Source organism: Arachis stenosperma, chromosome 5, assembly GCF_014773155.1.
Source record: "Arachis stenosperma cultivar V10309 chromosome 5, arast.V10309.gnm1.PFL2, whole genome shotgun sequence".
In the NCBI taxonomy this organism is placed as follows: domain Eukaryota; kingdom Viridiplantae; phylum Streptophyta; class Magnoliopsida; order Fabales; family Fabaceae; genus Arachis; species Arachis stenosperma.
The window spans coordinates 60,866,157-60,879,974 of NC_080381.1; the positions used below are offsets into that span (position 1 = coordinate 60,866,157).

Here is a 13,818-nt window from a genome sequence, read left to right on the forward strand (position 1 = left end):
CAAACAACTTTGAGCTTAAGCCTCAATTAGTTTCTCTAATGCAACAGAATTGCTAGTTCCATGGACTTCCAATGGAAGATCCTCATCAGTTCTTAGCTGAATTCTTGCAAATCTGTGACACAGTCAAGACTAATGGGGTTAACCCTGAGGTCTACAGACTGATGCTATTCCCTTTTGCTGTAAGAGACAGAGCTAGAATATGGTTGGATTCTCAACCTAAAGAAAGCCTGGACTCTTGGGAAAAGCTAGTCAATGCCTTCTTGGCAAAGTTCTTTCCACCTCAAGATGGAGTAAGCTTAGAGTGGAAGTCCAAACCTTCAGACAGAAGGATGGAGAATCCCTCTATGAAGCTTGGGAAAGATACAAACAATTAATCAGAAGATGTCCCTCAGACATGCTTTCTGAATGGAGCATCATAGGTATTTTCTATGATGGTCTCTCTGAATTATCCAAGATGTCTTTGGATAGCTCTGCTGGAGGATCTCTTCATCTGAAGAAGACGCCTGCAGAAGCTCAAGAGCTGATTGAAATGGTTGCAAATAACCAATTCATGTACACTTCTGAAAGGAATCCTGTGAACAATGGGACTAGTCAGAAGAAAGGAGTTCTTGAGATTGACACTCTGAATGCCATTTTGGCTCAGAACAAGATATTGACTCAACAAGTCAATTTGATTTCTCAAAGTCTGTCTGGAATGCAAAATGCACCTGGCAGTACTAAGGAAGCTTCATCTGAGGAAGAAGCTTATGATCCTGAGAACCCTTCAATGGAAGAGGTGAATTACCTAGGAGAACCCTATGGAAACACCTATAATTCTTCATGGAGAAATCACCCAAATTTCTCATGGAAGAATCAAGAGAGACCTCAACAAGGTTTCAATAACAATAATGGTGGAAGAAACAGGCTTGGCACCAACAAGCCTTTTCCATCATCTTCTCAGCAACAGACAGAGAGTTCTAAGCAGAATACCTCTGACTTAGCAACAATGGTCTCTGATCTAATCAAAACCACTCAAAGTTTCATGAATGAAACAAGGTCCTCCATCAGAAATTTGGAAGGACAAGTGGGACAGCTGAGCAAGAAAATTACTGAACTCCCTCCTAGTACTCTCCCAAGTAATACAGAAGAAAATCCAAAAGGAGAGTGCAAAGCCATAACCATGGCCGAATATGGAGAGGAAAGAGAGGAGGTGGACGCCACTGAGGAAGACCCCAATGGGCGTGCACCAATCTCCTCTGAGTTCCTCAATGAGGAACAATGGGAATCTGAGGCTCAAAATGAGACCATAGAGATTCCATTGGACTTACTTCTGCCATTCATGAGCTCTGATGAGTATTCTTCCTCTGAAGAGGATGAGTATGTCACTGAAGAGCAAGTTGCTAAATACCTTGGAACAATCATGAAGCTAAATGACAAGTTATTTGGAAATGAGACTTGGGAGGATGAACCACCTTTGCTCACCAAAGAACTGGATGACTTGTCTATGCAGAAACTGCCTCAAAAGAGGTAGGATCCTGGGAAGTTTTCTATACCTTGTACCATAGGCACCATGACCTTCAAGAAGGCCTTGTGTGACTTAGGGTCAAGTGTAAACCTCATGCCCCTCTCTGTAATGGAGAAATTAGGGATCTTTGAGGTGCAAACTGCAAGGATCTCATTAGAGATGGCAGACAATTCAAGAAAACAAGCTCATGGACTTGTAGAGAATGTTTTGGTGAAGATTGAAGACCATTACATCCCTACTGACTTCATAGTCCTAGAGACTAGGGAAGTGCATGGATGAATCCATCATCCTTGGCAGACCCTTCCTAGCCACAGCAAAGGCTGTGATTGATGTTGATAGAGGAGAGTTAATCATTCAAGTGAATGAAAAATCCTTGGTGTTTAAGGCCCAAGGACATCCCTCTATCATCATAGAGAGGAAGCATGAAGAGCTTCTCTCAAATCAGAGACAAACAGAGCCCCCACAGTCAAACTCTAAGTTTGGTGTTGGGAGGCCACAACCAAACTCTAAGTTTGGTGTTGAACCCCCACATTCAAACTCTAAGTTTGGTGTTGGGAGGTTCCAACATTGCTCTGATCATTTGTGAGGCTCCATGAGAGCCATCTGTCAAGCTACTGACATTAAAGAAGCGCTTGTTGGGAGGCAACCCAATGTTTTATAGTTAACTATTTTCTTTTGTTATTTTATCTTTTTTGTAGGTTGATGATCATAAGAAGTCACAAAAACAATGAAAAAAGCAAAAACAGAATGAAAAACAGGAAGAAAAATAGCACACCCTGGAGGAGAAGAAGCTGGCGTTCAAACGCCAGAAATGGGCACCAGACTTGTGTTAAACGCCAGTAAAGGGCAACAACCTGGCGTTAAACGCCAGGAATGGGCACCAACCCGGCGTTTAGCGCCAGAAATGGCTCAAAACGTGAATTTTGATGCCACTTGGTGCAGGGATGACTTTTCCTTGACACCACAGGATCTGTGGACCCCACAGGACCCCATCACCACTCTCTCTCTTCTTCCCCCACTCACCAATCACCTCAAAACCTCTTCCCCAAAAACCCTTCACCTATCAAATCCCATCTTTCTCTTCACCACTCACATCCATCCTTCATAAATCCCCACCAACCTCACCCTTCAAATTCAAACCACTTTCCCTCCCAAACCCACCCATAATGGCCGAACCATTACTCCCCCTCTCTCCTATATATACCCTTCTTCAACCCTTCATTTTCACACAACCTAAACACCCCTTCTTTCCCTTCTTGGCCGAACACACCACCTTCTCCCTCTTCCTCATTTCTCTTCTTCTACTCTCTTCTTTCTTCTTTTGCTCGAGGACGAGCAAACATTTTAAGTTTGGTGTGGTAAAAGCATTGCTTTTTCATAACCATTATGGCATCCAAGGCCGGAGAAACCTCTAGAAAGAGGAAAGGAAGGCAAAAGCTTCCACCTCCGAGTCATGGGAGATGGATAGATTCCTCTCAAGGGTGCATCAAGACCACTTCTATGAAGTTGTGGCCTTGAAGAAGGTGATCCCCGAGGTCCCCTTTTCACTCAAAAAGGTGAATATCCGGAGATCCGCCATGAGATCCGAAGAAGAGGTTGGGAAGTACTCACCAACCCCATTCAACAAGTCGGAATCTTGATGGTTCAAGAGTTCTATGCCAATGCATGGATCACAAAGAACCATGACCAAAGTGTGAACCCGAATCCAAAGAATTATCTCACTATGGTTCGGGGGAAATACTTGGATTTTAGTCCGGAGAGTGTGAGGGTGGCGTTCAACTTGCCTATGATGCAAGGAGATGAGCATCCTTATACAAGAAGGGTCAACTTTGATCAAAGGTTGGACCAAGTCCTCACAATCATATGTGAAGAGGGTGCACAATGGAAGCAAGATTCAAGAGGCAAGCCGGTTCAATTAAGAAGGCATGACCTCAAGCCCGTGGCTAGAGGATGGTTAGAGTTCATTCAACGCTCAATCATTCCCACTAGCAACCGGTCCGAAGTTACCATAAACCAGGCCATCATGATTCATAGCATCATGATTGGAGAAGAAGTGGAAGTTCATGAGGTTATAGCCCAAGAACTCTATAAAGTGGCGGACAAGTCTTCCACCTTGGCAAGGCTAGCCTTTCCTCACCTCATTTGTCACCTCTGTTATTCAGTTGGAGTTGACATAGAAGGAGATACCCCCATTGATGAGGACAAGCCCATCACCAAGAAAAGGATGGAGTACACAAGAGACCCCTCTCATCAAGAGATCCCTGAGATGCCTCAAGGGATGCACTTTCCTCCACAAGACTACTGGGAGCAAATTAACACCTCCCTAGGAAAATTAAGTTCCAACATGGGACAACTAAGGGTGGAGCACCAAGAACATGCCATCCTCCTCCATGAAATTGGAGAAGATCAAAGGATCATGAGAGAGGAGCAACAAAGACAAGGAAGAAACATTGAGGAGCTCAAGCACTCCATAGGATCTTCAAGAGAAAGAAAGAGCCGCCATCACTAAGGTGGACCCGTTCTTTAATCTCCTTGTTCTTTATTTTTCTGTTTTTCGAATTTTAGTGCTTTGTGTTTATCCATGTTTGTGTCTTATGATCATTAGTGTCTTAGTGTCTATGCCTTAAAGCTATGAATATGAATCCATCACCTTTCTTAAATGAAAACTGTTTTTATCACAAAAGAACAAGAAGTACAGGATTTCAAATTCATCTTTAAAACTAGCTTAATTAGTTTGATGTGGTGACAATACTTGTTGTTTTCTGAATGTATGCTTAAACAGTGCATATGTCTTTTGAATTTGTGGTTCATGAATGTTAAAATTATTGGCTCTTGAAAGAATGATGAAAAAGGAGACATGTTACTGAGGATCTGAAAAATCATAAAATGATTCTTGAAGCAAGAAAAGCAGTGAATACAAAAAAAAGAGAGAAAAAGAAGGAGAAAACGAAAAAAAGGGAGAAAGAGAAAAAAGAAAAAGAAAGAAATAAAGTTGTGATCCAAGGCAATAAGAGTGTGCTTAAGAACCCTGGACACCTCTAATTGGGGACTTTAGCAAAGCTGAGTCACAATCTGAAAAGGTTCACCCAATTATGTGTCTGTGGCATGTATGTATCCGGTGGTAATACTGGAAGACAGAGTGCTTTGGGCCACGGCCAAGACTCAATAAGTAGCTGTGTTCAAGAATCATCATACTTAACTAGGAGAATCAATAACACTATCTGGATTCTGAGTTCCTAAAGAAGCCAATCATTCTGAATTTCAAGGATAAAGTGAGATGCCAAAACTGTTCGGAGGCAAAAGCTACTAGTCCCGCTCATCTAATTTGGAGCTTAGTTTCATTGATAATTTGGAGTCTATAGTATATTCTCTTCTTTTTATCTTATTTGATTTTCAGTTGCTTGAGGACAAGCAACAATTTAAGTTTGGTGTTGTGATGAGCGGATAATTTGTACGCTTTTTGGCATTGTTTTTAGTATGTTTTTGGTAGTTTTAGTTGAGTTTTTATTATATTTTTATTAGTTTTTAGTTAAAATTCACTTTTCTGGACTTTACTATGAGTTTGTGTGTTTTTCTGTGATTTCAGGTATTTTCTGGCTGAAATTGAGGGATCTGAGCAAAAATCTGATCCAGAGACTCAAAAGGACTGCAGATGCTGTTGGATTCTGAACTCCCTGCACTCGAAGTGGATTTTCTGGAGCTACAGAATCCCAATTGGTGCGCTCTCAACGGCGTTGGAAAGTAGACATCCTGGGCTTTCCAGAAATATATGATAGTCCATACTTTGCCGAAGATTTGATGGCCCAAACCGGCGTTCAAAGTCACCTCAAGAAATTCCAGCGTTAAACGCCGGAACTGGCACCTAAATGGGAGTTAAACGCCCAAACTGGCATAAAAGCTGGCGTTTAACTCCAAGAAGAGTCTCTACACGAAAATGCTTCAATGCTCAGCCCAAGCACACACCAAGTGGGCCCGGAAGTGGATTTTTATGTCATTTACTCATCTCTGTACACCCTAGGCTACTAGTTTTCTATATATAGGACCTTTTACTATTGTATTTTCATCTTGGTTCTTCTGGTTCCCTCTCTAGGGCCGAAACCAATGATCACTCTTGTTCTTATGTATTTTCAACGGTGGAGTTTCTACACACCATAAATTAAGGTGTGGAGCTCTGCTGTACCTCGAGTATTAATGCAATTACTATTGTTCTTCTATTCAATTCCGCTTGTTCTTTGTCCAAGATATCACTTGTTCTTCAACTTGATGAGATGATGATTGACGCTCATCATCATTCTCACTCATGAACAAGGTGACTGACAACCATTCTTGTTCTACAAGCAACCAAGGCTTAGTGAATATCTCTTGGATTCTTTAATCGGAATCTTCGTGGTATAGGCAGGACCTGATGGCGGCATTCAAGAGAATCCGGAAGGTCTAAACCTTGTCTGTGGTATTCTGAGTAGGATTCAATGACTAAATGACTGTGACGTGCTTCAAACTCCTGAGGGCTAGGGCGTTAGTGACAGACGCAAAAGAATCACTGGATTCTATTCCGGCCTGATTGAGAACCGACAGATGGATAGCCTATGCTGTGACAGAGCATCAGGAACGTATTTCCAATGAGAGGATGGGAGGTAGCTGCTGACAACAGTGAAACCCTACACGAGCTTGCCATGGAAAGGAGTAAGAAGAATTGGATGAAGGCAGTAGGAAAGCAGAGAGACGGAAGGGAAGGCATCTTCATACGCTTGTCTGAAGCTCTTACACCAATGATATACATAAGTATCTCTATCTTTATCTTTATGTTATTTTCGTTCATCATATTACCCATTTGAGTCTGCCTGACTGAGATTTACAAGGTGACCATAGCTTGCTTCATACCAACAATATCCGTGGGATCGACCCTTACTCACGTAAGGTATTACTTGGACGACCCAGTGCACTTGCTGGTTAGTTGTGCGAAGTTGTAGTGATCACAATTTCGCGCACCAATCCTCTCAGTGAAAATGGTCCAAATGCTCTGTCACAGCACGGCTAATCATCTGTCGGTTCTCAATTAGGTTGGAATAGAATCCATTGATTCTTTTGCGTTTGTCACTAACGCCCAGCCTTCAGAAGTTTGAAGCTCGTCACAGTCATTCAATACCGGAATCCTACTCGGAATACCACAGACAAGGTTAGACTTTCCGGATTCCCAGGATCCTACTCGGAATACCACAGACATGGTTAGACTTTCCGGATCCTCATGAATGCCGCCATCTATCTAGCTTATACCACGAAGATTCTGTTGGGGAATCTAAGAGATATGCGCCCGGCCTAAGGTAGAACGGAAGTGGTTGTCAATCACGCGAGTTCATAGGTGAGAATGATGATGAGTGTCACGGATCATCACATTCATCAAAGTGTTGTGCAGCGTATATCTTGGAATAAGAACAAGAGAGAATTGAATAAAAAGTAATAGTAATTGTATTGAAACTTGAGGTACAGCAGAGCTCCACACCCTTAATCTATAGTGTGCAGAAACTCCACCGTTGAAAATACATAAGTAAAAGGTTCAGGCATGGCCGAATGGCCAGCCCCCTGAGTGATCAAGAGACCAAATAATCAAAGGCTAAACAGTCAAGAGATTAAACTGTCAAAAGATGTCTAATACAATAGTTAAATGTTCTATTTATAATAAACTAGCTCCTAGGGTTTACATGAGTAAGTAATTGATGCATAAATCCACTTTCGGGGCCCACTTGGTGTATGCTTGGGCTGAGCTTGATCAATCCACGAGCTGAGGCTTTTCTTGGAGTTGAACTCCGAGTTATGACGTGTTTTGGGCGTTCAACTCCGGATCATGACGTTTTTCTGGCGTTTAACTCCAGACAGCAGCATGAACTTGGCTTTCAACACCAAGTTACGTCGTCAATTTCCGAATAAAGTATGGACTATTATATATTGCTGGAAAGCTCTGGATGTCTACTTTCCAACGCCGTTAGAAGCGCGCCAATTGAAATTCTGTAGCTCTAGGAAATCCATTTCGAGTGCAGGGAGGTCAGATTCCAACAGCATCAGCAGTCCTTTTGTCAGCCTTTTTCAGAGTTTTGCTCAAGTCCCTCAATTTCAACCAAAATTTACCTGAAATCACAGAAAAACACACAAACTAATGAAAACATCCCTAAAAGTAGCTTGAACTTACTAAAAACTACCTAAAAACAATGCCAAAAAGCGTATAAATTATCCGCTCATCACAACACCAAACTTAAATTGTTGCTTGTCCCCAAGCAACTGAAAATCAAATAGGATAAAAAGAAGAGAATATACTATAAATTCCAGAATATCAATGAATATTAATTATAATTAGATGAGCGGGACTTGTAGCTTTTTGCTTCTGAACAGTTTTGGCATCTCACTTTTTCCTTTGAAGTTCAGAATGATTGGCTTCTCTAGGAACTTAGAATTTCGGATAGTGTTATTGATTTTCCTAGTTAAGCATGTTGATTCTTGAACACAACAACTTATGAGTCTTGGCCGTGGCCCTAAGCACTTTGTTTTCCAGTATTACCACCGGATACATAAATGCCACAGACACATAACTGGGTGAACCTTTTCAGATTGTGACTCAGCTTTGCTAGAGTCCCCAGTTAGAGGTGTCCAGAGCTCTTAAGCACACTCTTTTTACTTTGGATCATGACTTTAACCACTCAGTCTCAAGCTTTTCACTTGGACCTTCATGACACAAGCATATGGTTAGGGACAGCTTGATTTAGCCGCTTAGGCCTGGATTTTATTTCCTTGGGCCCTCCTATCCATTGATGCTCAAAGCCTTGGATCCTACCCTTGCCTTTTGGTTTTCAGGGCTATTGGCTTTTTCTGCTTGCTTTTTCTTTTTTTTTCTATTTTTTTTCGCCAAATTTTTTTTTTTCGCAAGCTTCTTCTTGTTCACTGCTTTTTCTTCCTTCAAGAATCAATTTCATGATTTTTCAGATCCTCAATAACATTTCTCTTTGTTCATCATTCTTTCAAGAGCCAACAATTTTAACATTCATAAACAACAAGATCAAAAGACATATGCACTGTTCAAGCATTCATTCAGAAAACAAAAGTATTGTCACCACATCAATATAATTAAATTAAATTCAAGGATAAATTCGAAATTCATGTACTTCTTATTCTTTTGAATTAAAACATTTTTCATTTAAGAGAGGTGAAGGATTAATGGATTTTATTCATAGCTTTAAGGCATGGTTACATACTAATGATCATGAAGTAGAGACACAAAACATAGATAAACACAACATTAAAAACCGAAAACAGAAAGAAATAAAGAACAAGGAATGAATCCACCTTTAGTGGCGTCTTCTTCTTGAAGGACCAATGATGTTCTTAAGCTCTTCTATGTCCCTTCCTTGCCTTTGTTGCTCCTCCCTCATTGCTCTTTGGTCTTCTCTTATTTCTTGGAGAATGATGGAGTGCTCATGATGTTCCACCCTTAATTGTTCAACATTGTGGCTCAAACCTTCTAAGGAAGTATTGAGTTGTTCCCAATAGTTGTTTGGAGGAAAGTGCATCCCTTGAGGCATCTCAGGGATTTCTTGATGACGAGCTTCCTCATGCATCTCTTGAGAACCGTGAGGGGTCTCTCTTGCTTGCTCCATTCTCTTCTTGGTGATGGGCTTATCCTCTTCAATGAGGATGTCTCCTTCTATGATAACTCCAGCTGAGTAACATAGATGGCAAATAAGGTGAGGAAAAGCTAGCCGTGCCATGGGTGAAGGCTTGTCGGCTATTTTGTAGATTTCATTGGAGATGACCTCATGAACTTCTACTTCCTCTCCAATCATGATGCCATGAATCATGATGGCCCGATCCACAGTAACTTCAGATCGGTTGCTAGTAAGAATGATGGAGCGTTGAATGAACTCCAACCATCCTCTAGCTATAGGCTTGAGGTCCAGTCTTCTTAGTTGGACTGGCTTGCCTTTGGAGTCTCCCTTCCATTGAGTTCCTTCCACACAAATGTCCATAAGGACTTGGTCCAACCTTTGATCAAAGTTGACCCTTCTAGTGTAGGGGCGTTCATCTCCTTGCATCACGGGCAAGTGAAACGCCAACCTCACATTTTCCGGACTAAAATCTAAGTATTTCCCCCGAACCATTGTAAGATAGTTCTTTGGACTCGGGTTCATACTTTGATCATGGTTTCTAGTGATCCATGCATTGGCATAGAACTCTTGAACCATTAAGATTCCGACTTGTTGCATGGGGTTGGTTAGGACTTCCCAACCTCTTCTTTGGACTTCATGTCGGATCTCCGGATACTCATTTTTCTTGAGCTTGAAAGGGACCTCAGGGATCACCTTCTTCTTTGCCACAACATTATAGAAGTGGTCTTGATGGCTCTTGGAGATGAATCTTTCTATCTCCCATGACTCGGAGGTGGAAGCTTTTGTCTTCCCTTTTCCTTTTCTAGAGGATACTCCGGCCTTAGGTGCCATTGATGGTAATGAAAAAACAAAAAGCTTATGCTTTTACCACACCAAACTTAAAATATTGCTCGCCCTCGAGCAAGAGAAGAAAGAAGAAGAAGAAGAAGAAGAAGAAAATATGGTAGAGAGGGAGAGAGGTGGTTTCGGCTAAGTGGGAGAAGAGGGGTGTGTGTTGTGTGAAAATGAAGTAGAATGGAAGGGTATTTATAGGGAGAGGGGGGGTATGTATTCGGCCATTTAGGGTGGGAATGGGTGGGAAAATGGTTTTGAATTTTTAAAGGTAGGTGGGGTTTATGGGGAAGAGTGGATGGATGTGAGTGGTGAAGGGTGTTGGGAAGTGTGACATGGGGAAGAGTAATCACAAAAACTAGGATTAGGAGGTAAGGTGGGAATATGGTAGGTGGGGATCCTGTGGGGTCCACAGATCCTGAGGTGATCCTGTGGGGTCCACAGATCCTGAGGTGTCAAGGGATTCCATCCCTGCACCAAATAGGCATGTAAAATGCCTTTGCACACCATTCTGGCGTTTAAACGCCCATTGGTGCACATTCTGGGCGTTCAACGCCCATGTAAAGCATGTTTCTGGCGTTGAACGCCAGTTTCATGCTTGTTACTGGCGTTTAGCGCCAGTTTTTCCTCTCTAGGCACATTCCTGGCATTCAGTGCCAGAATGTTGCTTGTTTCTGGCGTTCAGCGCCAGAATGATGCTCTGTTCTGGCGTTGAACGCCAGCCTGTGCGTCCTCTAGGGTGTGAATTTTTTCTTCTGCTGTTTTTGATTCTGTTTTTAATTTTTATGATTTTTTTGTGACTCCTCATGATCATGTACCTAATAAAATACAAAATAACAATAAAATAGAATAAAATAAAATTAGATAAATAAAATTGGGTTGCCTCCCAACAAGCGCTTCTTTAATGTCAATAGCTTGACAGTGGCGCTCGTGGAGCCGCAAGGTGATCAGGTCAATGTTGTATAGTTGCCAACACCAAACTTAGAGTTTGGATATGGGGTCTTAACACCAAACTTAGAGTTTGGTTGTGGCCTCACAACACCAAACTTAGAGTTTGACTGTGTCGGCTCTTCTTGACTCTGAACTGAGAGAAGCTCTTCATGCTTATTCTCTTTTGTCACAGAGGGATGGCCATGTGCCTTAAACACAAGGTAGTCCCCATTTAATTGAAGGACTAATTCACCTCTGTTGACATCTATCACAGCTCCTGCTGTGGCTAGGAAAGGTCTTCCAAGGATGATGCAATCATCTTCTTCCTTCCTAGTGTCTAAGATTATGAAATCAGCAGGGATGTAAAGGCCTTCAACCTTTACTAACATGTCCTCTACTATTCCATAAGCTTGTCTCAATGACTTGTCTGCCAGTTGTAATGAGAACAAGGCAGGTTGTACCTCAATGATCCCCAGCTTCTCCATTACAGAGAGTGGCATAAGATTTATCCCTGACCCCAGATCACACAGAGCTTTTTCAAAGATCATGGTGCCTATGGTACAGGGTATTAAGAACTTGCGAGGATCTTATTTCTTTTGAGGTAGAATTTTCTGAATCCAAGTATCCAGTTCATTAATGAGCAAGGGAGGTTCACTTTCCCAAGTCTCATTACCAAATAACTTGGCATTCAGCTTCATGATAGCTCCTAAATATTGAGCAACTTGCTCTCCAGTCACATCTTCATCCTCTTTAGAGGAAGAATAGTCTTCAGAGCTCATGAATGGCAGAAGGAGATTTAATGGAATCTCTATCTATGTGAGCCTCAGATTCCTTTGGATCCTTAATAGGAAACTCCTTCTTGCTTGAGGGACGTCCCAGGAGGTCTTTCTCACTAGGATTTTCGTCCTCCTCCTCCCTTGTGCATTCGGCCATATTGACTATGTCAATGGCTTTGCACTTTCCTTTTGGATTCTCTTCTGTATTACTTGGGAGAATACTGGGAGGAGTTTCAATGACTTTCTTACTCAGCTGGCCCACTCGTGCCTCCAAATTTCTAATGGAGGATCTTGTTTCACTCATGAAACTGAAAGTGGCTTTTGACAGATCAGAGACCACATTGGCTAAATTAGAGGTGTTTTGTTCAGCCTGTTGCGTCCACCATTGTTAAAGCCTTGTTGAGGCTTTTGTTGATCCTTCCATGAGAAATTTGGATGATTTCTCCATGATGAGTTATAGGTGTTTCCATAAGGTTCACCCATGTAATTAACCTCTGCCATGGCAGGGTTCTCAGGATCATAAGCTTCTTCAGAAGCTGCCTCTCTAGTACTGTTGGATGCATGTTGCCATCCATTCAGATTTTGAGAGATCATGTTGACCTGTTGAGTCAACACTTTGTTCTGAGCCAATACGGCATTCAGAGTATCAATTTCAAGAACTCCTTTCTTCTGAGGTATCCCATTGTTCACGGAATTCGTCTCAGAAGTGTACATGAACTGGTTATTTGCAACCATGTCAATGAGTTCTTGAGCCTCTTCAGGCATTTTCTTTAGGTGGATGGATCCACCTGCAGAATGGTCCAATGACATTTTCGAAAATTCAGAGAGACCATAATAGAATATATCTAATATGGTCCACTCTGAAAACATGTCAGATGGACATCTTTTGGTTAGCTGCTTGTATCTTTCCCAAGCTTCATAGAGGGATTCACCATCTTTTTGTTTGAAGGTTTGAACATCCACTCTCAGCTTGCTCAGCTTTTGAGGAGGAAAGAATTTATCCAAGAAGGCAGTGACCAGCTTATCCCAGGAGTCCAGGCTATCCTTGGGTTGTGAATCCAACCATATTCTAGCTCTGTCTCTTACAGCAAAAGGGAAAAGCATGAGTCTGTAGACTTCAGGATCAACTCCATTCGTCTTTACAGTCTCACAGATCTGCAAGAACTCAGTTAAAAACTGATAAGGATCTTTAGATGGAAGTCCATAAAACTTGCAGTTTTGTTGCATTAAGGCAACTAGCTGAGGTTTCAGCTCAAAGTTGTTGGCTCCAATGGCAGGAATGGAGATGCTTCTTCCATCAAACTTGGACGTTGGCTTTGTGAAGTCACCAAGCATTCTCCTTGCATTATTATTATTTTCGGCTGCCATCTCCTTCTCTTGTTCGAAAATTTCTGAAAGGTTTTTTCTGGATTGTTGTAATTTAGCTTCTCTTAATTTTCTCTTCAAAGTCCTTTCAGGTTCTGGATCAATTTCAACAAGAGTGTCTTTATCCCTGTTCCTACTCATATGAAAGAGAAGAAAACAAGAAAAGAAAGAGGAATCCTCTATGTCACAGTATAGAGATTCCTTTATGTTAGTAGAAAAAGAAGGGAGTAGAAGAATGAAGAAGAATTCGGATTTTTAGATGAAGAGAGGTGAAGAGAAGTGTTAGTAATTAAATAATTAAATAGAAGAAGAAAGGAGAGGGAGAATTTCGAAAATAATTTGAAAAAGGGTTAGTAATTTTCGAAAAATAAGATTAAAATTAAAATTTAAAACATTTACTTAATTAAAAAGAATTTTTGAAAAAGGGATGAGATATTTTCGAAAATTAAAGAGGGAAAAATAGTTAGGTGGTTTTGAGAAAGATAAGAGACAAACAAAAAGTTAGTTAGTTGATTGAAAAAGATTTGAAATCAAAATTTAAAAAGATAAGAAGATAAGAAGTTAGATAAGATATTTTGAATTCAAATTTTGAAAAAGATAAAATTTTGAGAAGGATAAGATAAAAAGATAAGATAAAAGTTTTAAGAAAAAGATATTTTGAAAAAGATTTAATTTTTAAAATGGCTTAACTAACAAGAAACTACAAGATAAGATTCTAGAATTTAAAGATCGAACCTTTCTTAACAAGAAAGTAACAAAC

At 41.0% G+C, this 13,818-nt stretch overlaps 1 non-coding gene across 1 annotated transcript; it reads right to left on the minus strand.

Moving 5' to 3' along the window:
- Positions 1-292: 292 nt before the first annotated feature.
- LOC130984233 (small nucleolar RNA R71) lies at positions 293-400 on the minus strand. Its single transcript, XR_009088180.1, has one exon. It is a non-coding gene; the product is annotated as a small nucleolar RNA R71 (small nucleolar RNA).
- Between the last annotated feature and the right edge of the window lie 13,418 nt (positions 401-13,818).